Raw genomic sequence first — 22,293 nt, 5'->3', positions numbered from 1 at the left:
CCTGGCGCCAGTGGCACCAGGCTCATAAATATGCCCAGTCCCAGCGCTGGAAGCGCCGGGCTCATAATGCTTGGGTGGACTTACCTGCAGCAGACCATGCTGCTTACTTGCCTGCCAGTTGAGCCTCTGATCCCCTTCTGTTTGGAACTACTTTTCCTGTTGGGTGGGGCTGGAGCCACTCCCTAGATTCAGAACACTGGAACTCTTCTGGAAAGCAGGAACTCTTTTCTTACCAGGAACTCTTTTCTTACCTAGGCGTGGCTGTGGAAGGAGACACCTAAGCACTACAGGAGGCTATTTAAACCACACCCGGTGGATGAATCTTGCTTTGCGTTATTCTGCACCCTCTGCAGCAGAACGCTCATCGTGTCTTCTGCATCCAGTCCTGGGCCTAATGAAAAAGGCTTACCATCCTGAATCCAGTCTTCAGCAACACCTATAAAGACAAGAAAGAACAGGTTAGCATTCCGGCATCTGAAAGGCAAAGGCTTACCAACTCTTCGCACGCTCCGGAGGCCTTCGGCGCTGCATCCCGCATCTGAAAGACAAAACAAGGTGCGTTTAAAGACATTGGGGAACTTTAATACTCACGTGCCATCACTCCTTTCCACATCTAACCCAGTGGGTATTCCGGCACCCTGCAGCCGCTCCGAACTCGTACCTGCAAAATAAAAAGACAGTTAGAGCGCATAGTGAAGCAGGCAACAAGCGCTTACTTACGTGCTTCCAGGCGCTTCTATTCATCACACGGGCTCCATCTTCAACTCACTTCAGCCCGTCATCCGCCATCGCCGGAACCCTGCAAAACAAGAGACATCATTACTAAAGACTTCAAAGACATTTGAATGACTCGAAACTTACCGTTCGTGCAGTAAACGACGGCCAGCAGTCCTCTGAAGTCAAGAGGCCTGCGCTACCTATCCAGTGAAGAAACTGGTTACAGCACCCTGCCCCGAGGCAGATGGAGAGCTCGGCATTCACTTACCTAAGGTGAGAGCGTTAACCTTTGGGGGTCTACAGGAGAGGAGAAGAGGAAAGAGATAGGGACACCCCAATAACCCCAGTTCATTAACCCCATATTTTCTATCTGCAGACATCTTACTCTACACGTCAGGCATACAGTGCACAGAGGTCCAGCCCAAAGAGCCAACCGGGTGCTACACATCACCTTTGAAGATACGGTAGTCGCCCAGTCAAGACCGGCGCCTCTGCGAGAATCAGGTGAGCGTTACAGTCACTACCTTTCTGCTCATTCAGTTTCAGAGCCGGTCACTATTCTTCGCCGCCATTTTCTTCTCGTAACTCACGGCTCCGCTCTGACACGATTTACTCTTTGTAGAGTCTTTCTGGGCTCCTCAAGCACCCAGCAGTTCTTCTGATGTTTCTAGCTGCCGATTTCATTTTTTGTTGTTTTTTAGTTGTGGAAGTAACATATGGAGCTTCTCAATGTATGGACCGACATGCTGCATGGTTATGCAGCATGATGTGTTCGACAAGAGGTGCGTTCAACCTTTTGGTCCGAATACAGGATTGATGCTCCTGTATTTGTTTTTTGATAGGCCTAGCTGTCATGCCAATGTATTAGAGATTACAATAACATGTAATCGCATAGATTACGTTACTAGAATTATAGTTGGTAAATGTGTTTCGTCTCCAGGGTGTAGAGAAGCCCAAATCTGCAGTAGTGGATCTGTAGGTGAGTGGACAAACTGAGCATGTGCTGCAGTGGGCGTGGCCAACCGGTTTGGTTGTATTCCAGATGGTGGGCTGTGTATTAGGCTCTGGACTGTGATGGTAAAATCTTACAACAGAATCTCTAATATTCTTCCTGTGTTTTACAGCAAAACGAGGTAATCGCAACAGTGTGGACCCTACATTATGATAGGCCACAGTTTCAGTATCTCCTTTCTAACTCTGTTCATTTGGGAGGAGTAGCTGAGGACAGCTGTTATACGGTTCTCTTGTACTGATCTCAGATTTTGTTCCAAGGTTGTATCGCACTGTATATTACGTGCGCGCTTTCTTGCTAGTTTGAGCAGTTTTCTCGGATTATATTCACCTACATCAGAGCAGTTCTGTCGAAATCTCAGGAATTGCCAAAAAGGCAGGTTTGTGGTCACTGTTTTTGGATGAAAGCTGTCGAACTGCAACAGCGAGTTCATATCTGTAGGCTTTCTGAAGATGGTGGTGCAGAGTCTGCCGTCAGCAGCTTGGATCTTTAGGTCCAGAAATTGAACTCCTGCTGGCATGGGTACATTTGGGGTGCCTATTACGGGTGTTGAGCCAAGAGATGAATGCATCCAAGTGCTCTTGATCCCCTGTGTATATCAATAGTGCGTTGGCTAAGTACCTGCGCCAAAGGGCGATCTGATCTTCGAATTAGTTGTTCGAAATATGTTGCTTGTCAAATTCTGCCACATATAGGTTTGCCAAAGAGAGAGCAAATGTGGCTCCCATTGCGGTGCCAGATGTTTGCTCATAAAAGTCATCTTTATAGACATCCCACAGGTGGGTTGCCAGTTATAGGGTCGAAAACAAAAGGATCAAATGCCTTTTGATCGACAGTCAAAGGACCGAAAAAAAGGGTCTATTTATTTATTTCTTTATTAAAAACATTTATTTTACCAACCCAAACTAAAAAAATATATACAAATTTTAAAAAATTCAACCCTTTTTTTTTCGATCCTTTGACTGTCGATCAAAAGGTCATTCGATCCTTTATTTTCGATCCTTTGACTGGACACCCCACAGATGGAGACACTAATGGTGGTTGACAAAATCCTGATGGAGATCCCACAGCTGTTTCTATTACAACTTGCTGACGTTGCTCCGACCAAGAACTTCTTTCTATATAAAGAGGACTTTTACGAGAAAACATCTGGCACCGCAATGGGAGCTACATTTGCCCCCCTTTGGCGAACTTGTATTTTAATGCTGCTTTTGATCTGGTGGGTGGGGCATATTCATGGTCAAAATTGGATGTCTTTGTAGGTATCCGGTCATATTTTTTAAAACATGTTTTCGAATTACCATTATGTCGAAAACATTTTGCCGAATTTTTTTTTTCCGAATGGTTTCTTTATTTTATTTTTGGGTTTCGTTAGTAAAAAAAAAAGTGTATATAAAAAAAAAACAGCGGCTTGGGGGAGGAACCCCCCCCATTTTAAAAATTAAATTTAAAAAAAAACATTTGAAAAATAAATGTCAAATGGCACTCGAAAAATCTGGGTTTCGAAAATATCACTATAAACCATCTTTGTTATCAATAAAGGCTTGCTGAAATGATAATACCTCATTCTGATGCAAGTGTGAAAGTAAGGCTAAATGTGGGATGTTAACTCTCTAAGCAGATCCAAACTAATCATGGCATCAAGGAGCATTGGGTTAATTGCGCCCTCCTTGTTTAATTAATATCTGACTGAACTGACCTTGTACAAGAAAGCTAATTTCCCCCTAAATTGGGTACCCAGTATATTAGTTGTTGGTCTATGCAGATGTTGTTTTATTCAATGTGACCCACATAGGACTCCAATATAGCCTTGATTCACTTGGCAATTTGCCATGTCTAATGGTTTAGAGATTAACATTGGAATTTCTAACATTATTAACTTTGTATACAATTAACTCTAGAAAAAAAAATAGTTTTTTGCATATTCAAAAACTTCCTATGTGATGTGAACACAAATTTTAAAAGAAACCACTATTGACTGAATGATTGGGTCATACTTCCCCCTTCCCCTGTGTGCCTCTCACTACTCTTTGACAATTACGAGTAATGATGTTCAATATGATGCCATAAATTAATATGTGGTCATTTGAACATAATTCATTAAATGTAATTGTTGAGAAATAAGGAATTAAGTATACTTGTATCTTCTCCACTTCAAATGAAGCTGTACATTCAATTCTTCGTTTCCTGTATATCCCTTGTTTCTTTATCATTTATGCATTAATCTTGCATCAAGGGATATTTACAAAAGATTAGTGCTAACAACACCTTTCCGGTCGTCTATACATTTTTCTCTTTAATTATTTGTCCAAGGTACTGTCCCTTGGCATGATGTCATTTAATGTTCTTATATATGTTGTATGATTATAAATGTGTGGTTAACAGTGTGTGAATAAAATTCAGTTATGAATTGTAACTTATTAATTGAAGCATTTACTGCTTTTGCCCTGTGTCCCCTTTTTGGTTGTCATACAAGATATGTTGAACGGAATATCAAGTTAAGATACCAGACCATATGGAATTGATAACATTAAGAATAAAATTAAGAATGTCCAAAGGTGGAACTTTTTTTGTTGTAACATCCTGTACAACTAAAAGAAAGAAAACTTGTTTTCTTGGGATTTGGGTTATCTTTTTTTTAACTTTGTTTATTTTAAATCAAGGCAGGATGATAAGTACAGACATTATAAGCAGTGGTTATTTAGGCAAGTTGAACCCCAGTCCTCTATCCCCCCCCTGCGACTTCTCCCTCCCTCCTCCTCCTGGTTCATCTGTCCCATAGGCCCTGTAGGCGGGTTCCTCCCTCCCGGGCAGTCCGAATTGGGCCTCAGCGACTATGTGTCTTCCTCCGGGATCTCCTGATTTTTTAAGATCCAGCGGGCCCTGGTGGGTTTGTAGGTCAGGGCGGGGAAGCGCTGGTCGAATTCCAACACTGGGGCCCAGATATTCTGGAAACGATGAAGAGTTCCAGCTTGTGCTGCCGTCACCTTCTCCGCTATCAGAATGTCCCAAAGTTTGGTCCACCATTGGGCTATGTGAGGGCCTTCCGGGGTTTTCCAGGTTCGGGCCACCACCGTTTTCCCTGCTAGTAGGCAGTGGTTTCGCTCTGGGTCCGGAGCGCGGATAGGTCCCGGGAATTGGAGCACCCAGCAAAACCGTTTCTGGTTTCAAGGGAATCGTGGTTCCCGTAATTTGTGAGATGGACCCTAGGCAAGCTTTCCAAAATGGTTGGATCTTAGGGCAGTCCCACCACATGTGGAAGAAGGAGCCTGGGTGGCCGCATCCTCTCCAGCAAGAGTGGTCCACCTGGGGGTTCATATGGTGAAGTCTGAGGGGCGGATAGTACCACCGCAGCGTGATCTTATACGCACATTCCCTATTGGTGATGCAGGTGGACGAGGTATGTGTTCTGGTCCATATGTCAACCCAGGTTTGATCCTCTATCGGGTGACCCAGGTCCGCTTCCCATTGGGCCATGCAGCGGGTTCTTGTGGTCAGGAAGTCGCTTAGAAAGGGTCTGTACAGGGTGGATACTCTGCCGCGGGTTGGAAGATCTCCCAGGGTGAGTTCTAAGGCAGTAAGAGGGCGTGTTGCTGCTTGCAAGGTTTGGGGATGCGAGCACCAGTGGCGTAGTTGAATATATGTGAATCTATCCCATTCCTGGAGTTGGAACTTCTCCTTGCATTGGGCGAATGTGAGAGCTCTCTCCCCCGTAAACAGCTGGTCTATGGTCTCCAGCCCACCTTTGATCCAGTTACGAAAGTTGCGAGGATTCATACCCGGTGTGAACGTTGGATTATGAAAGACTGGGGAACGTGGGCTCAGTCCTCTTGGCACTCCCTTTCATTTTAGCGCCCAGTCCCAGGTGCTGAGGGTGTGTTTAGTTGATAGCAGGAGCTCTCCCCAATGGGTCCTGAGGGGGGGCGGGATGTGTGGTAGAAATCGCAGGGGTAGGGGTGCCCGTGATTGTTCCAACTCCACCCATCTGGGGCGGTTTGTTATATTTTGCCAGGCCTGGACCTGGGCCAGTTGGGCTGCCACTCTGTAGGCCTGAAGGTCTGGGACCCCTAGCCCACCCAATTTAGAGCTCCCCAGCATAGTTCTGAGAGGGATACTCGCTTTATTACCTCTCCAGATAAAGTTCAGCATTTTCCTCTGGATCCCTCGGAGAGTTGGCGTGGGGATTGCCACTGGTAGTGAGGCGCATGTGTATAGGAATCTCGGAAGGAGGTTCATCTTGCATGCAGTGATGCGCCCAAGCAGGGAGATCTCTTGGGTCTCCCAGCACTTCAAGTCGCCTTCCAGTTCTTTGAAGAGTCGGGGGAAATTGGCTTTGTACGTATCCCTTGGGTCAGCCGGGATGTAGACCCCTAGATAGGGGATGGCGCTCTTTTCCCATGTTATTGGGCACATCCTAGTCAATGGTTCTTGTTCTGCTGGGGTGAGGCCAATACCCAAGGCGGATGATTTATCGAAGTTTATGGTGAGGCCTGAGACTTCGCCGTAGCTGGCGATTTCGTGTATCGCGTGTTTGAGGGATGAGTGGGTCTCTGAGATCGTGAGCAAAATGTCATCCGCGTATAGGGCGAGTTTATGGTGCGTGGGGCCACTTTGTATGCCCTTGATTTGGTCATTCCGCCTAATTTTTTGTGCGAAGGGCTCCATGGTGAGAGTAAAGAGCAGGGGCGACAGTGGACAGCCTTGCCGGGTTCCGCATGATAAGGGGATTGGGGCCGAGTTGTGGCCGTTGATCCTCAGGCTTGTTTTAGGGCTATCATAGTTGGCTAGAACCATCGTTTGGAAAGCTGGTCCAAAGCCGAAGGCCCCTAGGGGTGTGTCTCATAAACGACCAATCCACCCTATCAAACGCCTTAGCTGCGTCGAGAGCCACTAAGACTAGTTTTTGGGAGTTCCGGGAGGCGAGGTCCACCAGGTTCAGGGTTCTCCGGATGTTGTCACCTGCTGTCCGGTGTAGGATAAAACCTGCCTGGTCGGGGTGGATGATCTTCGGCAAGATGCGATTCAAGCGGGTTGCTAGAATTTTTGAGTATATGTTCGCATCGATATTTAAGAGTGTGATTGGTCTGTAGGATGTTATGCTTCTTGGGTCTTTTCCAGGTTTGGGCGGGAGGATGGTGGTTGATTCCTGCATCGATGGGGTCACCGCACCCGTTTCCCTGAAGGAGTTGAATAGGGTAGCCAGGTGGGGGGTCAGTTGTGCTCTGGATAGTTTATAGAACCTGATTGAGAAGCCATCTGGGCCGGGGGCCCGTGTTTTAAGTGATTTGATGGCCTCCTCAATTTCCTCCCCTGTGATGGGCTCCTCCAGTTTGTCTCTCGTTGCGTCGGAGATCCGGGGCACTGCTGCCTGCTGCAGGTATTCCTGCTGTTGTGATGAGTTTCGTGGGGTTGCTTTCATGATTTGGGCCAAGTAATCTATTCCAAGGCGTTGCTTCTCGGGCTCTGAGTATAGTGTGACCCCGTTGGCATCACGCAGGCCCGTGATTGCGTTGATGCGTCTCTGCTTGGCTAGTTTGGCCGCCAGAAACTTGTTCGCCTTGTTGCCCTTCGCGTAGTATGACTGTTTGGCCTTCGCCATTAGCTGGGCGGTTTGTTCCGCATAGTGGGCTTCCAGTTTTTTTCGTGCCGTACGGATGATCCGTTGTGTTTTGGGGGACCAGCCTTTCTCCTTATGGAGTGCCTCGGCCTCTCTTAGTTTGTTCTCTAGGGCCGTCTGGGTCTGACGTCTGTCTCGATGGTAGGCCGCACCCTGGGCTATTAAGGAGCCCCTGATTACTGCCTTCATGGCGTCCCAGTTGTTCGCTAATGAGGTGTCTGAGGCTGGGTTTTCGTTAAAGAAGTTTCTTATTCCTGTTGCGATCTTGTCTCTGGTGGCCATGTCGTTGAGGATCGGGTCGTACAGCATCCATTTACGCGGGATGTTGGGGTTAGGGTTATGAACCCGGAGTTCCAGGAGCACTGGGGCATGGTCGGATATCGCTCTTGTGCCGATGGTGACCTCTTTGACTGAGGGGAACGTATGCGGGGAGATCAGGAACAGGTCGATCCTTGAGAAGGTGCGATGGACAAAAGAGTAAAAGGAGAAATCTTTTTCGTCAGGGTGGAACACCCGCCATGAGTCTATTATCTCCAGCGTCCTGAAGAATCGAAGGAGGCTGAGTGCTTGGGCGAAGTCGCTTGGAGTCGGGGGGGTGTGATCGGTCTTTGGTGGGGTCAGGAACCCCATTGAAATCCCTGCCGACAATTGTTTGGCCCTCCACAAAGCTTGCGAGAGATGTGCCCAAGGAGTCATAGAAGTGTGACTGTCCAGTGTTGGGAGCGTATACTGAAATGAGGGTATATAGGTCTCCCATTAGGAGGCATTTAATCGCTGTAAATCGGCCTTCTGGGCATATTTTCGTTTCCAGAATCTGTGGGTTCAGATCTTTCCTGAAGAGAATCGCCGTACCTCCTTTTTTATTTGTGCCAGAGGCGAAGAATTGGAGCGGGAATAACCGGGATCGAAGGTGGGATACATCTGCCGGCAGTAGGTGGGTCTCTTGAAGCATAGCTATCACTGCGTCTTCGTCACGAAGTTTCAGTAGAATTGCCTTTCGCTTGTTGGGGGAGTTCAGGCCATTAACATTCAGGGAAAGGATCCGAAGCGACTGAAGGTCCTCTGAAGACTCACTCCCCGTTCCTTGGGTTAGGGGGGGGGTCAAGGGGTGGTGGCTCAACTGCCATGTCTGTTGGGGAAACTCTTGATATCATCCTGCACTTGAGGTTTTAACGCGGAGCCCCAACGGGGGGCCGCAACTTTAACAGGGAGGTAGACCGACATTGTCAGTACGGTCGTACCTAAGGCCAACAGGGCCAACTGTCCCATCACGTATCGTGTACTGTGGGTTTCCAAGGAACAGAGGGTGGAAAGTATCCTTGGAGTGGGTATGAACCATGGGTGTGGCCCGCTGCCACCGTGTTCAAGGTTGGTAAGCTCGAAATCTAGGTGGCGGGTCCTACTTCAAGCAGGGGCATCTGTGTCCCGGCTTACTTGCTGACGGAGCCTGGGATCGTGGAAGCGTCCCCGTTCATCTCTTTCTGTTGTTCCGCTGGGTCGACGACCATGGCGTGCGTTTGGGCTTTGGAGAGGGAAGCGGTCCAGAATCTTCTGTCCCCTCTGGGATTGGCGTGGAAGGATCTCGGGGTGAGGTTGGGTGTAAGATTTTCTCGGCGTCTTCCAAGTGGCTGATTCGGCGTAGGGTGCCATTATATGTAAACTGGAGAGCTGCCGGAAACAGCCATCTGTAACGGATCTGTTGCTCCTGGAGGAACAGTGTCAGAGGCCGAAGTGCTCTTCTTTTCTGGAGGGTGAGTGGTGAGAAGTCCTGGTATATTTGAAGAGGAGTGCTCTGAAAAGTGATCTCATCTCCTTGGCGACTGATCGCTGATATTGCCTCTTTCGTCGTAAAGAAATGGACCCTGGTGATAACATCTGGGGGGGGTCCGAATCTGTCCCACGGCGCGGGCGGAGTCTGTGGGTCCGGTCCAGCAGGAGCTGGGATTTGTCCAGATCCGGGAGTAAGGCCTCGAAGAAGCTTCCCACGTAGTCCGCTAGTTTGTTGTCGGGGATAGAGGACGGGACGCCCCGAATGTGGAGGTTATTTCGACGTGCCCTATTTTCCAGGTCTTCATGTTTGAACTCCAGGATCTCGTATTTGTGATGCAGGGAATCGATAGACTTTTGCACTTCCCCCAGTGTGGTAGCGTGATCCTGGGAATGGTCCTCGATCTCTCCGAGCCTCTGTTCGAGTTCTGTGACCCTCTGATCCGTTTGGTCAACTTTAGCGGTGAGTTCCGAGAGGCAGGCGCGGAACTCCGATTTGATGTCTGCCATGAAGGCTATCGGGTCTCCTTTGGTGGCGAGAGCACCCCTATCCTCTTGTGGCTTCTGTGGGGTCAGTTTAGGAGGATCATGTTTCTTGGGTTTCTCCGGAGCCGTAAACATGGCGGAGATATCTGTGCCCTTGCTCCCCTTTGTCTGCCTCGACATGCTGCTCGTGTCAGGCGGTCTTGATTAAGAGAGTAGCAGCGAGGCCTAGGACGGCGGGAGACTGCACTCGGGGAGTTCCTCACCCTCGACCCCGGCTCTGGACTAGATCTGGGAGAGTGGGCAGGGGCGCCCCAGGAAACGTTGGTGTGGGGAGAGGGTCTCCGTCGGGGATGATGCAGGGTGGCCGCGGGGGGAGGGGTGGAAGCCTGCTCTCTCGGTCCCTCAGAGTGTATGTAAGCCGTGGTCGCCGAGGCAGCAACCCGGAGTGTTCTGGGTCGCCTTGGTTTCGATTCTGCTCCCCCTCTCCAGCTCCTCGGTGTTCTAGGGCCCCGCTACCGCCGGGTGCGGAGTGTGCTGCTGAGTTCCGGCTTGGCGGCCATCTTGGTTTCTTCGGTCGAAGACGGGGGAGAAGTTCAGCCGCTGAATTCTGATAGAACGCCTCCTCGGTCGAAGGCTATGTTTAGCCAGGTTGTGCCATGTCGGTTCAGGTCGCTTTAGATGGCATTGGCGACGCGGAACCCCGCTTAAAACCGCCGGAATTCGACGGCGGCGGCGGGCATCCCACGGGCGGCCTCAGAGGAGCGACCACATCGATGGCGCTCCAAGCCACGGCCCGATTTGGGTTATCTCAAATTGGATGTGGTCACATAGTTTGTGTGCATATGTGTTGGGCTCTTTAAAGAAATATGATGTTTGGGTCAAGGAAAAGAGAACAACTAAGACCTTAAGGTTTATGGTGAAATTATGGATTTTAACGATGTGGTGGTTATTCTTTAAAGCCGTTGCCAGAAGCATATATAAAGAAATTAATTGCTATTGAATTGATCTGTTTTATGTAGATCAGACTTTCCTCTGAAGTGATTATATATACACTGCAGGGGCAATTATGGAGACTGTGTTGGTCCTTCCAGTATCAGTCCCCACACAGTGGATCAGAGTTAGGTTGGGCCTATCGTCTTCCAAAATTACTTGTTGAAAGTGGTTGCTCAGTATTTTAAAATCCTGTCGGCTGAACTGAATACCCTCCTGCATGACATAAAACAATATTAATTGGGGGCGGGGTGGCAACTCTGGGGATATTACATAGCAAGTTTTAGGGATCTTGTTGATTCAACTAATTACACTCTGATAATGTACATCAAAGGTCCCATATGCAAAAGAAAATCAAAATGAAGGCCTATAAATAGGACCATGTAATGAATTTGCAACACCATTGAACCTATGTCTTCATAAGAGTTTTTCGTTCAGGTCTTCAAGTGCAGATATATTTGGTGCGATTTCTGGACAGAAAGGTGTGGCAACCATTTATGAAATGTAAGGCTAATTCTGTAGATACTTTAGAAGTTCTGGTCCCTTGTGCCTTGGTGGGGCAATAAGAGCAGACTTGGTTTATGTAAGAGAGCAGGTTGTCTGGAGACTCTACGCTACTTGCTTATTGATTGTGTATTTACTAGTCGGCTGAGACATGTAGCCCTTTGCTCATTTCAGGATCTTGAATTCCTGTCGTCTGAGTCATTCTGGCTATGGCCTTTAAGTGGGTATCAGATATGATTGATGGTGCAATTAGTGTAGGGCTGTAATAAGAACTTGCACATTTTATTAGCTGAGTAAACTCGATACTGAAAGGATTTTGTTTTATTTTTGAGATGTGCCATATTGATCTTCATGTGGTTTGCATTAAGGTATTGTATATTAATGTATATTGTGGAAAGTTTGCGTTTATAAACTAAGCACAATAAAAAGAATGCTTTGCAGCCATGCGTCGTTGAATATGATCTGTAAAGCAACGTTTCAATTATGCTCAATGCTTTGTCTAACTTTGTGCTACATACTCTTGCTCTTATTCATTGCTCCTATTGCTGCTAACAACCCCACTCTGTCAATAATTCCCAATGTATATGATGCATAGGAGTAGAATTTCGCCTTTGTGGCAAGAGTGAAAAAGAGAGGAAACTATATATTAAAATGGATTTTCAGAATCCCTTCAGGGGGAAGATTCGGAGAATCCACCATTTTATAGTGAATCGGGGAAAAGACACTGCGGTCTATCAAGGTTGGTGACTGAGCAGTGAGGCCTAGACTCCAAAGAATGTGGGGTTGGGTGGGGTGCATTTGTTAAATCAGATACACATACAGATCACTCCAGTACTTTAATTTAGACAATAAAGTTTACAAATAAAATATTCTTTACGCCTGAACACACCTTGCAGTGAAAATAATAGGTACATACTATCCTTAAATACACACACTGTACATTGGGGAGCACCAACGCTTTACATTTAAGAATGTTCAGATAGGATTCAAGTAAGAACTCAAGGAAATTGTATGCAGTAAAGTAAGTGAGAAAAACAATTAAGAATTGTAGAACCAGTTAGAAACTGGTATCATGGGGAAGAAATTATAGTGGCAAGCTACTAGCCTGCCATTAAGTCACTTGCCACCTCAATTCTATACATACCCACAACACATCATTTTTTCCTCACCATGAGTCAAATATTACTAGCCAATGCATCAAGAGGACAGTACAAACATGAATACAAGGCCCTGTAATATAAGGCCCCAGCACTTAACAAGTTCTTCCTTTCTAAAGAGGGTGGGGCCTACTGCCCTAAACATCGCATGTCCCAAAGTTAACTCTTTGTAGGGAGTAAGGCGCCTTGAAAGTAGCAGAACCAGTTTGGCAAAGCCAACCGGGGAGTGCAAGTGTTAGTTCTTCATAACTCAACCGATTACGACAGGTAAAGGAGAGGTAGGTTTGAAAACTTGTCCCTGTTAAAACCTATGGCAGGAGGGGGTTAGAAACAGTGATGTAAACTCATCCATTACTCCAATTACCTCAAACTACTCTTGGGGTTACCAAATCTGCTGTACCCACTTTCTTGGAGTGTTGGTTCCGCAGGAGGAGGTGCACGGTTGAGGATGCTTTAGTCACTTTCAGCATCTGGATTGGGTCTGGTTAGTCTGTGGTCAGTTCTTGTGACTGGAACGGTGGGCGACTCTGGCACGATGAGATGAAGACCACCACTGTTCTGGCGACCTCAGAGGAACCCAGGACGTAATGGAGGTTGGCTGCAGCGACGATCACAACGTTCAAGCAGCGAAAAGGTGACACTTGTGGTAGAGACAAAGAATCTGGTCCTGCTAGGCCTCTCTTCATTCTGGAGCGCAGCAACTGTTTGGGTATGCATCTTGTCTCACAAGCTGTCCTCCATTTATCCTAAATTCCAGCTGGAGTTGCCCTCAATCCCACCAATGACAATTATCTACACCATTCAAACTGGCAGGAGCTGTCCAATCGGGGAAAGCCTCCTTCCTTCACATCTGCCCATCAACAGACACACTGGCCGAGGTGTGGACTGGGACCCGGCAGTCCCAGCCCCCTCATCGCCCACAACCACATACTGCCATTTTCCCCGGAAAAGGGTTTTTGTTATATGGTGTTTCCAGACCCATTAGGGCAAGAAGAAGGCCAGATGAAGACAAAAAATTCATGGCACATGTGTGACACTTGCCATTTTGAGTCCTACATACCCTAAAATGGCATTTTGCAGTAAAATGCAAAAGTGTACGATAAAAAGCAAGGTCGAAAAATATCTGCTGCCACCAGCCCATCTAGGACACATCATGCTAGTATTAGAAATGTTACTAAAAACAAAAGAAAAAGAGATACAGAGGACCCATGGCGCATCTTGCTGTAAGGGGATGCGTGCAATAGGGAATTTCATTTGGGGGGCAGGGATCTCCGTGCACTGATGACCATAGGGACTGATCAATGTACTCAACAAGTTGGCGGGAGTTCCAAAGATGTGTGTGGAGGGAAAACAGCAAAATTCAATATTTCCTAATACTATATATCAAAATAACACAGCTAACATTGGGATCAATTGCGGACCAGGAGAGCTCCTTGGTGGAAATTGAAGTTGACCAATTACCAATGGTTTTACTTTCCCTAGTTGCTGAGTTTTGTACATTGACTGAAATACTATGTCCAATGGATTAAAGTTTCATCACAGACTCTGTTATTGGTGTATAACCGTGTCTGCTGCCATTTGTTTTTAACCACTGGAAGGGCCATGTGTTTTTCTGATATACATGCATACATCCTTGGTCCAAAAACCCAAAAGCCACTACTGAATCCAGTAAAAAGCATTTTAACTGATCATTGTGAATTCCCAAGGGTCCAGCCTGTGTCGATTGGCTTGAAGAACTGAGGAGTCCTAGTAATTGTGATGATAATAGCCACTGTAGTTTTTGGCACAGTGCAGCTACCAGGAATCCCGTTTTAGCACAGAAACATTCAATGTGTGTACAAAAAGCTGATGTCTTGTGCAAGATGGCTGCCTTCTCTTAAGACTCTATCAGAGGTAAGGAATAACCCTTGCTTCAGCCCTTAATCTGGGATCAGCGACCCAGGAAAAGCAGATGGAGGGACTCCAGATACTCCCTTGAACAGATGTGTTAAAAGCCGAAACTCGGTTAAGGTGCGCGGTGCAGCAGGGTTGCGGGCATTCAATCCCCTCCGTCTTGGCCTACTTATGCCTCGGATAAGGTGAGATGTGACTGCCGCCGTAGAGAGCGATGTTGCTTGCCCTGCTGTACGGTGTGATAATCAAGGGAGCCATAACTGAGACTGGGCCAAACCTAGGCATGCTTACTAGCTTTTTCTGCAGTCTGTGAGCAGATGAGGTGATACTCCTATGAGGGCAATGACTGCCTGAAGGAGCTCTACCATCTCACTGCAGCCGAGTGCAAGAGCCATTGAGGAGTAGCGAGAGGGTGGTAGAGTTAGTCCTTTCTCGCTATCACTAGCACGGTGGGCAATATTAACCAATCTACGCTATTACAGGGAAAGTTGGACTCTGAGCAGACATGTGGGCAGTATTAACAAGCCTTCCCATGGGAAACATGTATGCAGAACAGTCAATGAAAACTTGGTAACAACATGAGTAGGCTTGTACCCATGAAAAATGTCTCCTTCCACCCATTAACAAAGCAAGAGTCTAAATCCTATCATAGTAAGACACACAGGTGCACATTGGTTGGTAATGCAGTGTCATAGGTAAAACAATGGCTACTGGTGAAGAATAAAAAAGAGGAGGCTCTTGACCAGGACCTTTCTGCACCACAATGTCCTACAACGAGTTCCAGGCCCCTCCTCTCCTTAAAGAGATCCTGTCTTAGAAACTCTGAGTTAGACTGAAAAATCTATGACCTGGTTAGAAAGTAAATGTTATGAACTCAATGAGAAAGTACCTCAATTGCAGTCTAGAACATCTAGCCTTGAGTAGAGAACCACAGAACTAGACAAGCAAAATACTCAAACAAATCCAACACTGAAGCAGATTAGGAAGGAAATAAAATCAGTTATCAAAGGAAATAAGGCCATGGAAAGTAGGCTGGAATACTTGGAAAATGTGGTACTAGCAAAACAGATCCGTGTCATTGGCCTCCCCTCTATGGTGGAAGTAGAGGACCAGATTGTCTTTGCGTCAAATTAGATCCCAGAGTTGCATGACCTACATGTGTACGAGGATCCTATATTTGTGAGTGCTATAGGATCAGAATGCATGCCTCAGATAGATCCCAAATATCAGAAGTTGGCCCAACCCTTATTAAATTGTCAGATGTAAAGAAAGAATAAACACAGCAATTGAAAAAGAAAAACTGGAATACTAACAGCATAGGATCTTCCTCTTTCCAGATCTGGCTCTGGTAGCAGAAAGGAAAAGGTGGAGACTGAATGCATTCAAGAAATCATTTCTAGCCCAGGAAGTAAGAGCTGGACTGGGCTGGGCTGCTTTGCCCTGCTAAACTAAGAGTAACATGGAAGGACAAAGAATACATTTCTTGGGACACTGACAAAGCCGAAGAGTTATTCAACTTAATTCTGGTGAAAACTGTGTCTCACACAGGCAAGGGATGAATACATGAAGGGTTTCAGTAACATGTTGTTGGCCAACTGTTATGCTGCAATTACATATCGTTGTGGCCTAGTTCATGACGATACCTTCTCAAGGGTTAGGCTGAAGCAATCCTCATTACTAAACACTTGTTTAACGCATTACTACCATTTACTACCTTTTTTAAAGTCTTTTGTACTGAGAAGGGGTGGTAGGTTATGCATGCAAAAAGGTTTCCAGAGCATGACTGAAGCGGTCACAGGTGGATGTCAACAAATCTGTAGACAATCGGATAATCAAAGTGGTTAGCGTGACGTCTTAAATTAGTTATTTAAATTAGCTCGGGGAAGCGCGAAACGCGTCGTTCAGGACACTGCCCTGGCATCCTGTTTTGTTTTGCTGTGTGTTTTGCCTACTTTTTTTACCATTTATTAAACTCGTTTTTGCTTATTTGCTTCGAGTTTGTCACTTTTTTTCTGGGACTCTCAGACCTCATGCTGTCCACTGTACCCATGATCCCTCACGCGTCTAGGACCCTCAGATTGTTTTTTTCCGCCATACTGGTCGGAAGCATTCCGCAGAGTTCCCTGGCCTTAGCCATACTTTTGCAAAAATATTGTTATATTTCCCCATTTGTCCACCCCAACGTCAAGTCACCGAACATCCACACTCGACGCCGGCCCGGAGAAAGAATCGACCGTGGACAGCTGCATGATGGATTTGGGCCTCGGAAGGCCTCTGGCCTCGGCCCTGCAAGTAGGGAGAGTGGGGGGTGGACATACTCTACACTCTTTTGGTATATAGGTACATTCTTATATATTCCCACACTTATTAGCCCGCTGCCACAAGGTGCATATGGAGGGTACCCCTTTCCAATTTTGCCCCAAGTGCAACTGCAAGTACCCTTGGGTTGACAGACACGCCACATGCAATCTCTGCTTACCAAGGGACCACCCCGAGGCTAACTGCAGAGCGTATATTAGGTTCAAACTGAAAACACTAAAGGACCGTTCGATCAAGCGTTGGGCCCACCACGCCAGGCGTCAAGAGGCCATGGCAGCGGAGGGCACCTTCAGCGATGGAAGCAACGCCGTGCTTTCGGACGGGGAGGGCAACGTGGCGTCAATTGACAGCCAAGCGCAAGTCCCCGACCTCGGAAGGTCGTCCGGCAAGGCGGCTATGGGGAAGACCCCGGCGACACAAGCGCTACCCACAGCACTTCCACAAAACACATGAAGTCCAACCGAGACTCGACGCGCACGTCGAGTACTCAGAAAGAGGCACATAGAGAACGGTCCGAATCGGTGTCCTCTGGGCGTTCCCGATCTAGATCGCTGCATGACTCCAGGCAACCATCCACTGTTGCCAAGAGTGCCTTGCTCCCCAAGGTAACGGAGGTTCGATCGTCGGAAGACGAAGCCGACCTCTATCCCCAGACCGCACTCCAGGAGTCGGCATCAACAGGCCTCGCAACGGCTGTTCCGGAGTCCCAACCTTCACACTCGAAAGATAGCGACACTACCCCCCAAACCTCGGCGCCAGGCGTCGAAAGGCTCTGAAGGGGCGAAAAAACAGGGTAAACACTCTTCCACCCAAGGGAAGGGGAAAAACAACAAAGGAAGCAGTCTCAGCCTCCTTCCACACCTCAAAAACATTCTACTCCACATAAACAGTTGGACAAGTCTCAGCCTTCTGTTATCCCAAAGACCCCTGTTCAAACCAGTAGGTCTAGTTAAGATAAAACAGGGAAAGCCCTCCAAGAAAGAATCATTCCCAGTTCAAGAGAATGGTCTAGTGATGACATAGACAGTCATGTCAAGGATGTCATCATTGGCAGATTTCTACGCCAAAAACCTTGAACGCTTTCTCTCTTATACCGCAGACGGGTCAACACCCTCAGGCTCTAAGGATCCTATTCCCCCAAGTAAGAAGTCCCGGTTTGAAGCTCCTACTTCAGACCCCTTCTGTATACAGCCCTATTCTCAATATCAGGGAGATCCATCCTTTTGTGAGGATCCAGATTTGGGCATGTTGGAAGAACAAACTGGGACGGGCTACTATGGGGATGATGAGGACCAAAAGGAGGAGGAGGAGGACAACCCAGAAACCTACAGGGTAGATTCCCCGGTAGATAAAGAACCCCCGGTTACCGACTCCCCTGTCGACAACCAGCCTCTCTTGAATGAAGTTCTGTCCAGAGCGGCAGAACACTTCTACATTGACACCAAGGGTGCTCAGGAAGAGAGGGACTTTGCCGAGGAGTTAGTTGGAGAAAGGAGACCTGTTGCCCAGGCCATCCCTATCCTTAAATCAATACAAAGGAGGATAGACCCTTCCCTTGTTAATCCCAATATCACTAGGGTGGTAAACCCCAGAGTTCAGAAGCTTTTCAGGGCAGCCCAAACAGACCCACTGTACATAAGAGGGCATCTGAACCCGGACTCCCTGGTAGTTACAAACACCTGTAAGCTCCTCCCGACAAGGAGAGCAAGAGGATTTATGGCTTGGGCAGGAAAGTAGCCTCCACTTCCGCCTACCGGGCAAGGATTGCCAACTCCACCACCCTGCTGGCGAGTTACAACTGCCACCAGTGGGAAGAAGTCGCGGCACTCATAGATTCCGCCCCAGAACCCTTTAAAAGCCAATTGGCACGAGTTTCGGCGGAAGCAAGAGCCGTGTCCGGTTGCATATTAAAAGCAACCTTTGATGCCGCGGATAACGCCGGCAGATTGATAGCAGAAGGTACTGTTATCAAGAGGCATGCTTGGTTGCGGCAGTCTGGGTTCAAAGCCGAAACCCAAGCATCATTGATAGATAAACCGGTGGAGCCGGATCTATTGTTTGGAAAGGCGGTCGAAGACGCGCTGAAAAATGCCAGGGACGAGTATGAGACACTCAAATCCCTAGGCCAACTAACCAATAAACCCCCTAACCAGAGAGGGAATGGCAATTTTCGTCGCCCACGCGGACAAAATTCCCAGAGAGGGTCTAACTATTCCCAGGGGCAGGGTACACAATGGAACAACAGCCAGCAGTCTACCCAGGGTTATGGCAGGGGTAATAAGAGAGGACAAGGTAAAGGTAGAGGCAGCCCCAGTATAGGCGGCGGCACGCCTCCACCAAAACAGTGACGCTCCGTTCAGGGTCCCTTCTCACGCATCCCCAGTAGGGGGACGCATTTCCAACTTCACCCAAGCTTGGGAAGGGATCACATCAGACAGATGGGTGCTGTCCACAGTGTCCGCAGGATACTGCATAGAACTGTCAGAGCGTCCCCGAAACCACTTTCCACGACAAAGAATACATTCTTTGGACCACGAGAAGATCCTCCTCGAGGAGATCGTCAATCTTCTAGCAAAGGACGCGATAGAACTCGTCCCGGGACAGCAGGTAAACAAGGGTATTTATTCAACTTACTTCCTTGTGCCAAAAAAAGATTTGACAATGCACTCAGTATTGGACTTACGGCCTGCAAACAAGTATGTCAGGCCCCAAAAATTTCACACGACTACTCTCCAAGAGGTAATCCCCCTCCTAAAAAAGGGGGATTACATGGCAACATTGGACATGAAAGATGCCCATTTTCATATTTCCATGTTCCCAGCGCACAGAAAGTACTTGCGCTTCAAGGTGGACAGTCGGCACTACCAGTTCAAGGTACTGCCCTTCGGGATAGCTTCGGCTCCAAGGGTATTCACCAAGGTACTGGCGGTGGCGGCAGCACACCTACGCAGGGAGGCAATCCCGGTGTACCCTTACCTGGACGACTGGCTCATCACGGGGGAGACCCTAGTAATTTGCAGAACAAACATTCAAAGGACGATCGACCTCCTCTTCGAATTAGGTTTCTCAATAAACGAGAAAAAGTCAAGTCTGGTGCCAAGCACCTCCAAACAGTTCCTAGGAGCTATCCTAGACACGCAAGAGGGGTTGACCTTTCCATCAGAGGAAAGAATTTGGAATATACTGCTGCAAATTCCGCAATATCAGGCCGGTCGCCAGATAACGGTACGCAAAGCAATGCGTTTGCTGGGCATGATGGTATTATGTATTTACCTGGTCCCCCACGCGCGCCTGCGCATGCGTCCCATGCAGGAATGGTTGGCAAAACGGTGGTCTTAGGCAAGTGGTCAGTGGGACGGTCTAGTGGTCATTTCGCCAACACTTGTACAAAGCCTTCACTGGTGGACAAGAGAAAATCTGTCCAAAGGGAAACCCTTTTACGATCCAGAGATACAGGTGGTAGTCACAACTGATGCATGCCTGACAGGGTGGGGAGCTCACCACCTCCACCACACAGCTCAGGGTCTCTGGTCTCACTCAGTGGCCAAGAATCGCATCAACCTGCTAGAGCTTCTGGCAGTATTCGGAGCGCTTCAAACATTCGAGCCCTACCTGCTGAATCTGTCAGTGCAGATTCGAACGGACAGCACTACAGCCATGTTTTACCTGAACAAGCAAGGAGGGACTCGTTCACCAAATCTGTCCAAGCTTGCCCAGAAAATTTGGATATGGGCACTCGGGACGGAACATCTTCCTGTCATCTCAGCATGTTCCAGGGGATCTCAATTCTCTGGCGGATGCTTTGAGCAGAGATCCCCTCCGAGAGGAACACGAATGGTGTCTACACAGAGAAATCGTAGAAGGTATCTTCTCTCAGTGGGGTTTCCCCACTATAGACCTATTGGCCACAAGCAAAAACAGACAGTGCCCAGAATTTGCATCCAGGTTCCCCCAGCCAGACTCCCAGGGGAACGTCCTGTGAATGAACTGGTCAGGGATGTTTGCGTACGCTTTTCCACCAACAACTCATCAGGAAGGTGGTCAACAAGATGAACAGAGAATCAATGACGCTCGTCCTAGTTGCTCCCATGTGGGCGAGACAACCGTGCTTCCCACCCTTACGCAGACTAGCGGTGTGCGAACACATCAAACTCCCGGGCTGGTACAACCTACTGTCCCAGCACCAAGGTCAAACGGTGCATCCTCAACCCAACTCAATGAACCTGGCAGCCTGGCTCCTGAGGTCATAGAGTTCGGACATCTCAAATTACCACAGAGATGTATGGACATCCTAAAAGAATCTAGGAAGCCAAACACGAGGCACTGCTACTTTGACAAATGGAAACGATTCGTTATCTGGTGCCAGAATAAGCAAGTCAACCCAGTTGATTGCACTCCTTCCACAATTGTCACATACATGCTACACCTGCTGGATGCAGGACTGGTATTTAACTCACTGAAGGTACACCTGGCAGCGCTGTCAGCATACACCACCTCCCATAACAAGGTGTTGTGGTGGAAGATACCAGTGGTTAAAGCTTTCATGGAAGGAGTAAAGAGACTTCACCCTCCTATTTCAAACCCACCACCAGGATGGGACCTTAACGTGGTTCTATCTAAACTCATGGGTCCCCCATTCGAACCCATGCATAAAAGCAGTCTCAAACACCTGACCTATAAGACTGCCTTCTTAATAGCAATAACCTCTATAAGAAGGGTCAGTGAAATTCAGGCTCTGTCAGTGCAGGATCCATTCTTTACAGTTCATAAAGATAAACTGGTTTTACGTACACACCCTAGGTTCTCACCTAAGTTTATTTCTAAATTCCACGTGAACCTGTCCATCGAGCTTCCGGCTTTCTTCCAAGACCCACAAAGCTCGGCTGAGGTGAAACTACACACCCTAGATGTGTGTAGGGCGGTCCTCTACTATGTAAACAAAACCAGACCGCTAAGGAAAACAGATCAGCTGTTTGTCTCCGTAGCTACAGGCAGAGAGGGAGATCGCATCTCTAAATATGCCATCTCTAAGTGGATTGTTAACTGTATCCAGCTGTGTTACTCTCTTTCTGAAAAAACTCTGCCTTTCATGCCAAGAGCCCACTCTACAAGAGGCATTGGGGCCACTCTGGCTTTCATTACAAATGTACCCCTTGACACCATTTGCAAAGCAGCTACTTGGAGCTCTATTCACACTTTTACTCAGCAATACTGCATTGACACCCATTCCAAGACAGATACTCAAGTGGGACAAGCGGTTCTAAGACATTTGTTCGCTCATGACCCTTCTCACATCCCACCTCCTTCTTCTAACACTGCTCGCTAATCTATGCACAGCATGTGATCTAAGCAGATTCCACAAGCCTCAGAAGGGATACATTACTCACCGTAATCGTATTTCTGATGCTTGTATCTGCTTAGATTCAAATGCGACCCACCCTTCCTTCCCTCTGAGAGAAGGTGCATGGATGCTTGTAGTCTTATTTATCTATCTATCTGCTTGGATTATCTGTACTCGCGCTACTCCTCATGCTACCTCATGTCAGGAAAAATACAATCTGAGGGTCCTAGACGCATGAGGCATCATGGGTACAGTGGACGTCACACTAGGGATAGTATTACTGGCACGCCCTGTGTCGACGCCCATTTTCGAGTTTCGAAAAACAAACTGTAATACTCCTCAGCTTCCACCAGATGTCGGCCTATGCACAGCATGTGAATCTAAGCAGATACAAGCATCAGAAATACGATTACGGTGAGTAATGTATTATATATATATATATATATATGTGTGTGCTCTGAAAGTTGCATGTTGGGATTTCTAGCTGATG

At 47.6% G+C, this 22,293-nt stretch overlaps 1 protein-coding gene across 1 annotated transcript in view; it reads left to right on the top strand.

Annotated features, from left to right (window-relative positions):
* Positions 1 to 22,293, top strand: part of BBS10 (Bardet-Biedl syndrome 10) — an 80,783-nt gene that overhangs the window by 47,212 nt on the left and 11,278 nt on the right. The window lies entirely within an intron of this gene.

This window comes from Ambystoma mexicanum, chromosome 12 (assembly GCF_040938575.1).
Source record: "Ambystoma mexicanum isolate Mex_15411 chromosome 12, UKY_AmexF1_1, whole genome shotgun sequence".
Taxonomy (NCBI): Eukaryota; Metazoa; Chordata; class Amphibia; order Caudata; family Ambystomatidae; genus Ambystoma; species Ambystoma mexicanum.
The sequence above is the reverse complement of the archived record's forward strand: the minus strand, read 5'-3'. Positions and strand labels throughout refer to the sequence as shown.